The sequence below is a fragment of the Bos javanicus genome, chromosome 19, assembly GCF_032452875.1.
Source record: "Bos javanicus breed banteng chromosome 19, ARS-OSU_banteng_1.0, whole genome shotgun sequence".
NCBI classification, from domain to species: Eukaryota; Metazoa; Chordata; class Mammalia; order Artiodactyla; family Bovidae; genus Bos; species Bos javanicus.
Genome location: NC_083886.1, coordinates 34,636,877 through 34,649,967, shown reverse-complemented (window position 1 = coordinate 34,649,967; position 13,091 = coordinate 34,636,877). Strand labels below are relative to the sequence as shown.

Sequence of the window (13,091 nt, the reverse complement as noted above, 5' to 3'; positions counted from 1 at the left end):
ACACAAAAACATCAAAAAGAACCAATAAGAGATACTAGGTTAAATATATAATAGTTGGACTAAAGAACAATATTCAAATATTGTGGGACATGTCCCACACAAAGTTTGCATCTCCACCTTCTGCCCCTTACCTTTTGTGTTCCAGGGTCACCCTAAAGAGCCTGCACACGTGTTATATGTACTTTCAAGGTATGTCTTGAATGGATGAATTAGCTGAAGAGTGAGTTAATGAACTAGAATGACAGAAATTCCCCAAAAGTAAAACAGAAAAAAGGAACAGATAATATAAAAGAGAAGCTAAAAGATACAGAGGATAAAAGTAGAAGCAGTAACATACAGACAATAGGAGTCCTTGGTAGAAGGTGATAAAAATGGAGGAGAGGAAAAGCAAAGGAAATAAAAGCAAAAATAAACAAATGGGACCTAATGAAATTTACAATCTTTTGCACAGCAAAGGAAACCATCAACAAAAAGAAAAGACAACCTATGGAGGAGGAGACAATATTTGCAAATGATATGATCAACAAGGGTTTAATTTCCAAACATAAACAGGTCGTATAGCTCAATAACAAGAAACAAACAACCCAGTCAAAAAATGGGCAGAAGACCTAAATAGACATTTCTCCAAAGAAAACATACAGATGGCCAAGAAGAACATGAAAAATGTGCTGATTAATAATGTTGCTAATTATTAGTGAAATAAAATCAAAACTACCATGAGCTGTCACCTCATACTGGTCAGAATGGGCATCATCAAAGATTCTACAAATAACAAATGATGGAAAGGATGTGGAGAAAGGGGAACACTTGTACACTGTTGGTGGGAATATAATTGGTGTAGCTGCTATGCAGAACAGTATGAAGGGTAAAAAACTAAAATAGAGTTACCATTTAATTTAGCAATCCCACTTCTGGGCATATATCCAAAAAAGATGAAAACTCTAATTAGAACTGAAATCCCACAAGCCACGTGGTGAAAATTATATATATAGCTAAGAGCAAAGAAAAAGAAGAAATATTTCCATAAAACCAACCCTCAAAGTCATAATTAGGACTTCCCCTGTAGTCCAGTGGTTAAGAATTCACCTGCCAAAAGAAAAAGAGAAGAATCCACCTGCCAACACAGAGGACACAGGTTCAGTCCCTGGTCCAGGGAGATTGAACATGCCTTGGGGTAACTAAGCTCGTGCACCACAGCTACTGAAGCCCTCACACCTACAGCCCCTGCTCTGCAACAAGAGAAGCCAGTACAATGAGAAGCCTGTGCACCACAGCCAGAGAGCAGCCCCTGCTCACTGCAACTAGAGAAAGCCCTGCACACAGCAATGAAGACCCAGCACAGCCAAAATCAAATGAATAAAATTTTAAAAATAATAAAGTCAGGAGGGAGGTGGGAGGGGAGTTCAGGATGGGGGACACATGTACACCCATGGCTGATTCATGTCAATGTATGGCAAAAAAAACACTACAATATTATAAAGTAATTAGCCTCCAATTAAAATAAATTAATATTAAAAAATAATAAAGTCAGAATTAAACTAACTATGGCACGTGTGAGTTCAGAGCTGGTAGATACCAAGGAGAGGCCTTTGCACATCTGCAAGTCTGAGGTACAGACATGAACTCAGAGCCCCATTCCAGTCCCTGGCAGGAGAGCCCCTTAATTTGGCAGGGTCAGCTTGAGTTTCCTTCATGCTTCCTAGGTGGAGCAGGTGGTAAAGAACCTGCCTGTCAATGCAGGAGACATAAGAGACATGGGTTTGATCCCTGGGTCAGGAAGATCCCCACGGAAGAGGGCATGGCTACCCACTCCAGTTTCCTGCCTGGAGAATCCCATGGACAGAGGAGCATGGTGGTTACAGTCCATGGGGTCGCAGAGTTGGACATGACTTTAGCACAGGAGCAAGGCCCCCTATTCAGCCTTTGGAGAGCATCTTTCATCTTTTTCCTTCTCTGACATTTTCCCTGTTTCTCAGGCTCAGGCAGTTTTGTGCACCAGCTGTAATGTGGTTTCTGGCTTATTTTTAAGAGAGGCCAGGAACCCCTTGAGCTTTGGAGTATCCAGGGTCCTAGGAGCTGCTGCGCATCCCCAATGTATGGATGGTGGGGAGGTAGGAGAGGGTCTGATTCCTCCATATAACCCCACCCTTGGAAACACACCTCTTCCTCCTTCCTAGTCACCTAGTAAAACCCCAAGCCTGGAAGAGTCCTGCACCTGTCTTCCCCCACCTTCCAGCGGGAGTGTACAACACAGTCAAGTTGACTGGTTTCATTTTCTTTTTTTTTTTTTTTTTGGTGTTTTTCAATTTATTCTTCAAATTTATATGTATAAATCACATGGCATATTTTAACAGTAATTAAACCTGAATTTTCAATCAACTTCCTTGTTAGACTATTTTGAGGAACTATAGAGAACTAATTTTAAGTCTTGAAGGACATTTACTTTTTAAATTACTATGAAAATTATTTCCTAAGATATTGAGCACTAGGAAAATAGAAGAAATAAACTGCCACAGAAGTAAAAGACCAACAATCTGTTTTTAAAGCATCTCTGAGTTTGAACTGATTTAGCTCTAAGTATATAAAACAAACAGTAAAAACCTTTCCAGACTAAAGAATATAATTTTTATTATTTATAATAGCAAAATCAGATGAAGGGATTTCATTTTAAAGACATACTGTGTTTTTCGCTGAAAATTTAATTAAACAATTATTTCGGCTAGGTCAGTGCAAGAAGCTATAAATACTTGCATAACTTTAAATCTCCCAATAATTACATCAAATATTTCACCAATACAAGTTTTCACTAATCTACTTTAAAAGGTCAATTTGTATTTTCTATTTCAGCTAAGTAACCACAACAAATTTAAATTTTGTAAGGCTTATCTTTAAGATTTCAGATAATTTTCAATTTTGCTCTCAATAAAGCCAGTTTTCAATATTCTATAGTGTTCATGTTCATGCTCAGTTGCTAAGTCGTGTCCGACTCTTCAGGACCTCAGGGACTGTAGCCCCTCAGGCTCCTCTGACTATATTTCCCAGGCAAGAATACTGGGGTGACTTGTCATTTCCTTTTCCAGGGGACATTCACAACCCAGGGTCAAACCCGTGTCTCCTGCATTGGTGGGTGGATTCTTTTACCTGCTGAGCCACTGCGCAAGTCTTAGTACCATTTACCCTGATTAGATCATTATTTTTAGTTATTACAGAAAGGTAACTGGTAAAAACCTATTCATTAGTACTGGCAAGGAGGAGGTGGTAAAATATAGTCTCACTGGTATCAAACTTTTAAGACATCTCTTTAAACAGCACATTACATTGATTCATCATTGATTTAAGTGATTTAATTAATAGAAAGCATAAGACCTTTCATTTAAACATCCCATTAAAACAAACCTTTTATAGATGTTTTTGCCCCAACATAAGGAAACTTTTATGATACAATTTAAAAACTGGATTCACTAATGTAAATGCCCTTACAGTCTTAAAAAAAAAAAAAACAAAAAACACGACTTTCCAATGCTTTATGTGAAATTGTATGCAGAATTCCAACATATAAATCACATAAAATGCAAAGCACAGCTCTGGTTGCTACACAGGTGGGATCCAGGTTATCCTCCCCAGGTCTCCCCTAGGCAGACTTGAAGCATCTCTGTGGAATGCCAAAAAACTAATCTTCTAAGTCCCTGATTTGTCTGGCTACTTAAGTATGGCTCAAAATCATCATCATTTACAGCATCTTTTTGATGAATCGAACCGTTTTGTACTGAAACTTTATTTCCTTGCCCTTTAGGTCTCTGATCCACGCTAGTGGCTGACATTCTTCACCGCAACCCGAGAGCTGCTGCTGCTGCTGCTACCGCCGCCGCCGCCGCCGCCTGGGCCTCTCCCTGTGCACTCACTGTAGTTGGCTGCCGCCCTCGGCCGAGAGGCTCTTCCTGCCGCCGCCGCTCGCTGAGAAGCCATAAAGACGGCCTCGTGCTCGGGAGTTGGTGGAAGGGGCTCGTCTCTTCCGCTTGCACGCTCCTCTTCCCCTCTCGCTCTTCACTTCTCGGGTCCACAATGGCGGACAGACTCCTCATTTTCAATTAATGTTAACAAAACTCAAGTCCTCCTCCATTTCTCTAAGAGGTAATAGGTTCTGTATCTTCAAACTTCCCACACCCTCATTCCCAGATGGTGGCCTTGGCTTAACGTTTCTTAGAGAAAACACAGGCCATTGAACCTTCCCACCCTTGACCTGAAACCTGTCTGCACTGGACCCATTTTGCCTTCTTTTCTCACTACATGAACAGATGAGTCCCTTCACTGGGGCCACCCTCTGATCTTCTCGAGGTCTCTGTTGGTGCAGGTACCCTCCCCCTGCACTGACCATTGTTGGATCATTCATTAGCGTATAAACAGAATCTGTCACTACATGGATAACTGATCTTTAAACAGTAATCCCTCCTACCTTGACTCCACATCTCCTTCCAGGTACTGGCCACTCCCTGCTTCCTTATATCATGAACGCCTCCAAAAGGTGGTCTGCACATTTCCTCAATTTCAATGTCTTCGTTTTTTGGGGGTGAGGACATGGGGATGACTCCAGACTGTCTTGAAAATAGACATAATACATCACAGTCATAGTTGGTCTTCCAGTATTAAAATGGTTTCTTTCCAAATTCTTTTAAAGTGATCATAGAAGATTAAAAAAAAAAAAAAGGTACAGGACTCCCCAGATGGTCCAGTGGTTAAGAATCTGCCTGCCAGTGCAGAAGGTTCCGTAGGCTTTGGGGCAACTAAGCCCATGCGCCACCAACTACTGAGTCTGTAAGCCCTAGACCCAGGGCTCAGCGACCAGAGAAGTCGCCACAATGAGAAGCCCACCTGCTGCAACTAGAGAAAGCACACACACATCAAGGAAGCTCCAGTGTAGCCAAAAATAAACTTTTAAAAAGTATGTCAACATGGACAAAGAGAGTGGGAGGGGAAACCAGGCAGGGCACGGCCAGCAATGTTTGGCCCTGGATGGTGGATGAACACATGCAACTCAGTGCAGAAGCTGAGACCTAATGCCCCTGCTGAGCTGGGGAGGGGGGCAATGAAGTGGACACCTGTCTGCTAAACTTGGAGGTGCTCAGTGAAGCCCCATCCACACAGCTGGCTTTTTGGTGCAAGACATTCAAGGAAAGCCTCTCTCATGAAAGGCAGAGTTCTCCAAAGAGCAAACAGAAAAAGTAGACCTGTGACCAAAGGAGACAATGCAGAGAACCAAAGGAAACTCTGATGCATAAGCTTTCCTGTTCTCTCTCCAACTCTCTGGACCTAAGGGCCGCTTGCAAGCCGTGCTGGCCTGGACACCCAACGTTTCTGGCCAACAACCTTTCTCCTCTGAGATGGTTTCTTAGCAAAGAGGCAGCTCCCAGGGCACTATGCGGGTCTGAGGGAGGGTCTAACGTTCAAATCTAAGTCACTCTCCATGACTTACCCAATAAAGTCTAAATGTGAGTGGTATTTCTGAAATGTTCCAAGTCTTGTTCTGAGCTCCTGTCCCTGATTCCTGAGTCACCTTGTCATTTCCTCTGCTATGGTCTGAATATTTGTGTGTCCTCCAGCCCAGGTCAAAATTTTAATGTCCAATATGATGGTATTAGGAGGGGGGGCTTTGATAAGTGCTTAGTTCAGGAGGATGGAGCCCTCATGAATGATATCAATGCTCCTACAAAGGAGACTCCGTGAGTTAGGATGAGGACACGAGGAAGAGGTGCTGGCTCCATCCAGGAAGAGGGCCTCCCCAGTGTGACCATGCTGGGGACTTGACTTGAACTCCCAGTTTCCAGAACTAAGAGGAATAAACCTCTATTGTTTATAAGCTACCGTGTCTGCGGCAGCAGCCTGAATGGACTAAGACAGCTTTACAACATCCTTCCTTTTCCAGGTTTGCAGCAGCCCCAGGCAGTGAGGACAAACTCTCCTCAAAGTCTAGGGGCCTGGGAGGGGGGTCAGACACTGCCAGGGGGAACTGCAGCAAGAGCAAGACATGTGATGTGGGCCCTTAGAAGAAGACAGGATGACACAGTACACGATTCCATTCACGTGACGTTCTTGAAAACAAAGCTGTGAGAACGGAAATCATCCTTGGTTATCAGAGTATGGCAGTGAAGGAGGGGCTGGCAAAGGAGCACCAGAGCACATTTTGGGGTGATGACAACGTTCTGTATCTTGACCACTGTGATGGTCATATGGTTATATACTTTTGTCAAAATTCTAGAACTGTTAGCTTTAAAAGTGTGTACAGTCTTAAAAATTACCAAGCACATTAAAAATTTTAAGGGTGTAAGTTATACAATAAACCTTTGTGACTTTGAAAAAAGAGATGGGAAGGCAAAAGTTGGCGAGACTGCCTGTGTTCAAATCCCACCACCGTCACTTGCGAACTATGCTGTGATCCAGAGCAAGCCAGTTCGTGTTTGGATCCCTTCTCTGAATGGAGATCACAGATCTACCTCCCAAGATGGTCAGGAGTGAAAAAGAAAATGCTGTGAAGGCCCGGCTCGAGAGCGCGTTTCCAACCTTACCCGCGTCCAGAGAGTGCGAGGCAGGTGCCTCCCCAGCCCTGGGTGCACCACACCGCGGGCGCACACCCGCTCCCCTGGAGAGAAGCAGGAGCCCCAGCCTGGACGCCCCGACTCCCTCGCTGTGCTGTGACTGAGGAGGGGAGTGGGGCGGTCGGCTGGGAAGCACTGCCGCGCTCCTACAGCTTCCTTCCCTGGGGAGCCCCAGGGAACCACGGACACTTGCGTCCTGCGGCTTGTGGGGAAAAAGGCGGGGCCTCACCTGGGCTGGCGCCGGAGGTGACATTAACGGGGCGGGGGGGGGGGGGGTGGAGTACTGGGAGGAGGGACTCCCTCGGGAAACTGGGTATGTGTGAGTGGGGCGTTGAGGCGCGGAGCCGAGCCTTCGCACGAGGGGTGTGGTTGAGGCGCGGAGGGGAGGAGTCGTGGGGTGTGGGCGTGGCTGAGGCGCACTGCAGAGGCGTCCTGGGTGTTGGCGTGGCTGAGGCGCAAAGGCAGGCCCTTTGCGTCTCTGTGCTTGGTCTCCTGGTTCGCCTTCACCCCTCCGTGCTCTATCGCGTGTTCTTCGGCTCGACTTTGGACACACCCTGGGTAATCCTTTGCCTCAGTCAGGCTATGTGATGCTTCCTAGGCCCACGCTGACTCTGCCTGTGTCTGGTCTTTCTCCTCTCGCTGTCGCTGGTTCTGGCCAGACTGTCTGGATCTCTGGTCTCAGGCTGTGTCTCCCTTACCGGCCTTGACTTTGTAGGACCTTTGACCAGCGGTTCCTCTCACTGCCCCATCGTTATCTCGACTCCGCCTCTCCACTCCCCTTTCTCTCCTGTCTCCCAGACGGCAGAATATCCTTCCCTTCTGGTCTTTGCAGTAGTAAAATCGGATATCCATAAGCCAGTAGCTGGGGGTTGTTGAGAACGGGCCCAGCCCCAGCCCAAGGTCCGGAAAATTCCCCAGAGGCTGTGAACTTGGGCTCCCAGATTTGGCCCGGGGCCTGGCTGTGGCTATTCTGGGTCCTGGGACAGAGGGCCCACATCTGGGCCAGGCTGAGCTGTGCTCCCAGGGCGGGGGCAGAGACTGCGTGAGAAGGGGCAGCTTGCTTCTGCTGAGAGCGAGGATCTCCCAGGCCAGGCAGACTGCACCCACACTCGCAGGACTTCGCAGGACATCCCTCCTGCAGGAGGCATTCTTGGCCTTCCTGGCTACCTCAGCTAGTATTTTTCTCTTCCAGTACCAGCCTGCTCAACTCCAGTCTCCTCCCTTGTTCCAGGAAGCCTGTTCAGCTTCCTAAACTGGCTTATTTCTACTTCTCTGTCAGTCTCAGACACAGAGCTGCTCAGAGAGGCTCCACCTAGCCAGGACACCGGCCCAGCCCAGGCTCTGGACCAAGTCTTGGGAGAAGCAAAGGAGCAAACTCTGGTTGTGCACTGACTTCCCCCAAGTTCCACCTTTCCTTCTGTCTAAGGCCAGAGCAGCTCTGGCCTTCCCACTCCACACTTCTCTTTCCACATCTCTTTAGAATTTACATTAATTATGCACAGGCTTTAGACACTTCTTGCATAGTTGAGCTGGGTTTGTGTCTTTTTTTTTTTCATTTTTAGCTCTGCAAGAGATGCCCTTTTTTTGTTTTTTAAGTCAGTGGTGAAAAACTCAAATGGTTCAAATGATACACATCAAAAAGGCAGTTGCCTTCCCACCCTCTCCAAAGAATATCTCTGCTGAACTTGCTTTGAATCACTTGTCTTCCTTAAAATTGATTCTGAAAACAAATTCAAGTGGAAAAACATGTCTTTATAAAAAGTTACTAAGTGTAACACATGGAATTGAAACATATGGAAAGGCCAAACATAAAGACTGCTTGGGGGAGATTTTCCTCCAATGGAAACTGGACTGGATGAAGCTTCTTCAAATATGAGTTCAGTAGCATTGGGACTGAGAAAGCTGTGTTTCTCTGCTTGATTCATTTCTGACTAAAAACACAGGCAGTCTGCTCAGAGGACCTCTTTTTTTTAAAGATAAAATTAAAGATATAGTTTGCCAACATAAAGTGTACAATTCAATGGTTTTTGGCATATCTACAACCATCATCACAATCAAATTTAGAACCCTTTCATCAACCTCTCCCCCCAAAGAAGCCCTGTACTGGGAGTTCCCTGGTGGTCTCGTATTTAAGATTCAGTGCTTTCACTGCTGCGGCCCAGATTCAATTCCTGGTTGAGGAACTAAGATCCTCAAAAGTTACACATAGGCACAGCCAAAAAAAAAAAAAAAAAAAAAGCCCTGTACCCTTCAGTTCCCCAGTACTCCCCACATCTGTAGGGATCTACTTTCTATCTCCATACGCAACCACCAATCTACTTTCTATCTCCACAGAATCCCCTATTCTAGACATTTCCCATTTCTTTTGAGTATATACCCATGAGTGGAATTGCTGGGTCATATGGTAATTCTATGTTTAATTTTTTTGAGGAACAAGCAGACTGTTTTCCAAAGCAGCAGCACCGTTGTATAATTTGCCAGCAGTGTATGAGAGTTCCAACTTCTCCATATCCTCACCAATACATATCATTATCTGTCTTTAAAAAATTTTTATTGTATTCTAGTTGATTTAAAGGTAGTGTATAATCTGTCTTTTTAATTATAGCTATCCTAGTGGTGTCAAGTGGTATCTCATTGTGGGTTTTGATTTGCATTTTCCTGATGATTGATAATCTGAGGACTTTTTATAAACTTGACTTGCAATTAGGGTTGTCTACCCAACTGTCACTGAAGGACTTGAGAGTCTCCACTTACTCTTTACTTTTCCCCCAACAGCACAGTAATGTCCTCTGCATTACAATCATAATTCAAAGGTTTCTTGAGCACCACCTGGGGTTAGGCATTGTGCTAGGTGCTGAGGATACAGCAAAATAAGCAAGATCTCACCTCTTGGAGAGCTTGGTGTGTAAAGGCGCGGCTCCAGATTCGAATACTTGTTCTGTCACCTCCCAGCTTTGTGGCCTTGGACAGTATGTCCAGTCTTGCCCAGCCTCAGTTCCTAATCTGTGAAATAAGGTTGCTCTGAGAATTACATGCAAAGCACTGAGCAGTATCTGGCATATAGTAACTGCTCAGGAGGCTCTTATTATTATTAAAGATGAGGCCAGACAATTAAATGTTAACCATAATGGACAATGAGTTACTGTCAGAGAAATGCAAAGTATCATGGAACACAGGGGCTTCCCTGGTGGCTCAGACAGTGAAGAATCTGCCCACAATGTGGGAGACCTGAGTTCAATCCCTGGGTGGGAAAATCCCCTGTGGAGAAGGAAATGGCAACTCACTTCAGTATTCTTGCCTGGAGAATCCCATGGACAGAGGAGCCTGGTAGGCTACAAACCATCATGTTGCAAAGAGTCGGACACAAACGAGCAACTAACACTTAGTGGAACACAGAGAGGGGACCCTCAAACCAATCCAGGGTCTAGGAAAGGCAACCCAGGAAGTGATGTTTAAACAGAGAGGTAGGAATTGGCTAAAGCAAGGCAGTGTGTGTGTGTGTTCCTGACAGTTGCAACAGCTTATGCAAAGACTTGAAGGCAACAGAAGAGAGCATGGTATACTGGTATACTGGAGAGATTGAAATGTGTTCAGAATGTCTAGAGCAGGACTGTCCGACAGAATTCTCTGCTATGATGGAAAAGTTTTGTATCTGTGCTGTCCTCTATAGTAGCCACTAACCACATGTGACTATGAGCATTTGAAATGTGGAACTGTAGAACTGAATGCTTAATTTAATTTTACTATAGTTGACATATTTAAATAGCCACTGTGGCTGGTGACCTTACATTGGACAGCACAGGTGTATACACTGAAATGTCATGTGAATGGCAGGACTGCAATAAGAGATGGGGTGTGGAGAAGGGTATCCTGCTGCACGGGCTTGGTATGGGGGGTTGTTTAAGCCAGGGAGTGAGGTGATCTGGTTTTCATTTTTGAAATACCACTCTCATTGCTGTAAGGAGAATGGATTATGGAGAAGTGCCAGGCAGGAGTGAAGCAAGTAGACCAGCCTGAAGCTGGCTGTGGTCTCCCTGGCAGGAAAGACAGTGGTTTGGACCAGGCAGAGATAGAGACAAATTGGGAGGTTTAGGGGTGTGGGGTTCCTGATGGGGTGGATTTTAGGAGTGAGGGAGAGGGAGATGACCTAGGGCTGGCTACTTACTAGGATGGTGGCTGTGTCCCCAGTCTGGACCAGGGCTGGTTTGGAAGGGAGTTGTCTAATTTCAGAAGCATAGCCGCCCCTGCTGGCCGGTGCTGGAAGCTCCTTTAGCTCAGGGAAGGAAGGCTGTTGCCCTCAGGCTGGGGATCTCGGGGACTGGGGAAACGTCCCAGGAGGTCGGGAGGTCGGGGTGGTGGGGTGCATTCCACGGGCAGGTGCTGGGCGGAGTCCCTCCTCTCTGGGGGCGTCCACATCAGCTTTCCTTGCCCCGTCTGAGCCACATGGCCGCTGGGGGACAAGTGGTGGGGAACAGGAGGGGTGGGGGTCAGTGTAGGGGCCGAGTCCCTCCCTGACCCAAGGACCCGCCAGCTCCCCTCTCCCCCGAATAGGACCCCGCGCCCAAGGGTGGCCGCTGACTGCGTCACCCCCGGCATCCGGGGGCCTCAGAGGCAGGCAGTGGGGGTGGGGCGGGGCGGGAGGCGGGGCGTGTCTCCCCAGAGAGGGTGTGGCCCTCGGTCCCTGTGGTCAGTATCCCGGCCAGCAGGTCCTGCCTCGAGAGCGTTGATCCGGCTGCAGCCAGGCGGGCTGAACCTGCGGCACGCAGGGGGACCCAGCCGGCTCTCGGGGCTCCCCGCCGACAAGCGCCCCTCCCGGCTGCACTTCCTCTGCAGCCCCAAGCCGGACGCTCCTCGCGCTGCCTCCGCCGAGCTAGTGAGTCTGGGATGATGCGGGCGTCCCAGGGGCCCGGACCCCCAGGTCTAGGGGTGGCGGCTAGGAAGCCCAAGTGGGCTTCTTGCTAGCCCAGCCCTGAGCCAGGGTCTCCGCGGGGCTCCGGCTCCCTCCTTCACCTGACCACCCAGGTCGTTCCTCCCTGGGAAGATGGTGGGGCGGGGGTCCAGGCTGGGGGTGGGGGGCAGCGATGGGCAGGGCAGGGGCTGTTGGGCAGGACAGCTGTTGCTGCGGAGGCTTGGGAGCCGTGGGCCGGGAGGCAGAACGGTGCGAGGGTGGGGACCTTAGCCAGGTTAAATGGCGAGTGGCATGGGAAAGACGCCCCCGGGGTGCGCAGAAAGATGCTGGTTCAACACTGCGTCGTGAGGACTAGACAGGCCCCCGCCTCCCCTGCTTCTGTGGGAAGATGCCCCGGCGTCGCCGCCCCCCACTCCGGGGGCTGAAGCTGCAAGGAAGATGGTCCAGGCCCAGCCACTGTCCACCCTGCCACTGCTGCCCTCCGCTGCCCGTCCGCAAGTCCCCAAGCTCTGCTCCCTGCGCCCTCTCCCCACACTGTTCTCTCCACTCTCCCCACCTTGGGCTCTTTTCCCTTCTCTCTGCTCACCCAATGGGGGGCCCAGGGGCTTCCCCCACCCCACACTGGGGCCCCACCCTACCATGTGATGGCGGCTGTGGTTTCAGCGCTCCCCTTGAGGGTGAGGTGGAGCTTGGAGCTGAACTCCCCGCCCAGCCTGGGGCCTAGTGGGGCTGCAGGCTTGGGGCAGCTTGGGCGCAGCGAGGTGTCTCCCTCTGGCTCTGAAGCCCCTAAGAGACACTAAGGCTGAAAATACAGACAGGCCCTGAAGGATTCTGAGAACTGAAGAGGAGCGGCATGGTGGGGCGAGGCGCTGCCCACAGCTTGGAACCTTGGGAAAGTCACTTCCCCCTTCTGAGCCCTGGTCGTCCTGGCAGCAAAATAAAGACTTTGATAGGCCCGTGGTTTTCCAAAGACTTCCCCTGAGCGCCCCTACTCTGCGTGGGAGGTGGAGTGACCTGCCCCCACCCGAAACTGCATTTTCATCTGCTGTGAATGTTGACTGCTGGGCAGGAGGTTGTGTCGAGAAAGGGTTGTGCTGTTAACACAAACGTTTTGGGACCAGGGACTGTGGCTTCTCAAAGATCAGGAAGTCCCAGAGGGAGACTCAGGGACAGTGATGATCCATCCCTGTTTCTCTGACAGGGCCTCCCTCTCGGTCCTCCCTCCTCTGGCTCCTCTCCCTGCTCCTGTTGGGCTGAGTCCCTGCCCTGGGGGCTGGTCTACTTGTGTGTGCTTACCCCAAGGACTGTAGCCCTCCAGGCTCCTCTGTCCAAGGGATTTCCCAGACAAGAATACTGGAGTGGGTTGCCATTTCCTCTTCCAGGGGATCTTCCCGATCCCAGGATTGAACCTGCTTCTCCACACTGCAGGCAGATTCTTACTGCTGAGCCACCAGGGAAAGTCTGCTTGTACCCAGCTTCTGTTAATGAGCCTCTCTGGTCCCAGGCTCCAGCCAGCTCTTCTAGTCCTGCTCCTACTGGGAGAAGGAGGTTCCTCTGACATCTCTGTCCCCCGCCACCCCTACAGAGATTCC

The 13,091-nt window shown here is 48.6% G+C and overlaps 1 long non-coding RNA gene across 2 annotated transcripts; it reads right to left on the bottom strand.

The window, feature by feature from the left end:
* Positions 1-3,329: 3,329 nt before the first annotated feature.
* Positions 3,330-13,090, bottom strand: LOC133232139 (uncharacterized). Of its 2 annotated transcripts, none has more exons than XR_009731318.1 (4): positions 12,138-13,090; positions 10,756-11,040; positions 9,477-9,593; positions 3,330-4,596 (listed from the first exon to the last, which is right to left on the bottom strand). It is a non-coding gene; the product is annotated as an uncharacterized LOC133232139 (long non-coding RNA). The 2 variants fall into 2 exon arrangements; XR_009731319.1 differs by having other exon boundaries at positions 3,330-4,592.
* Position 13,091: the final 1 nt, after the last annotated feature.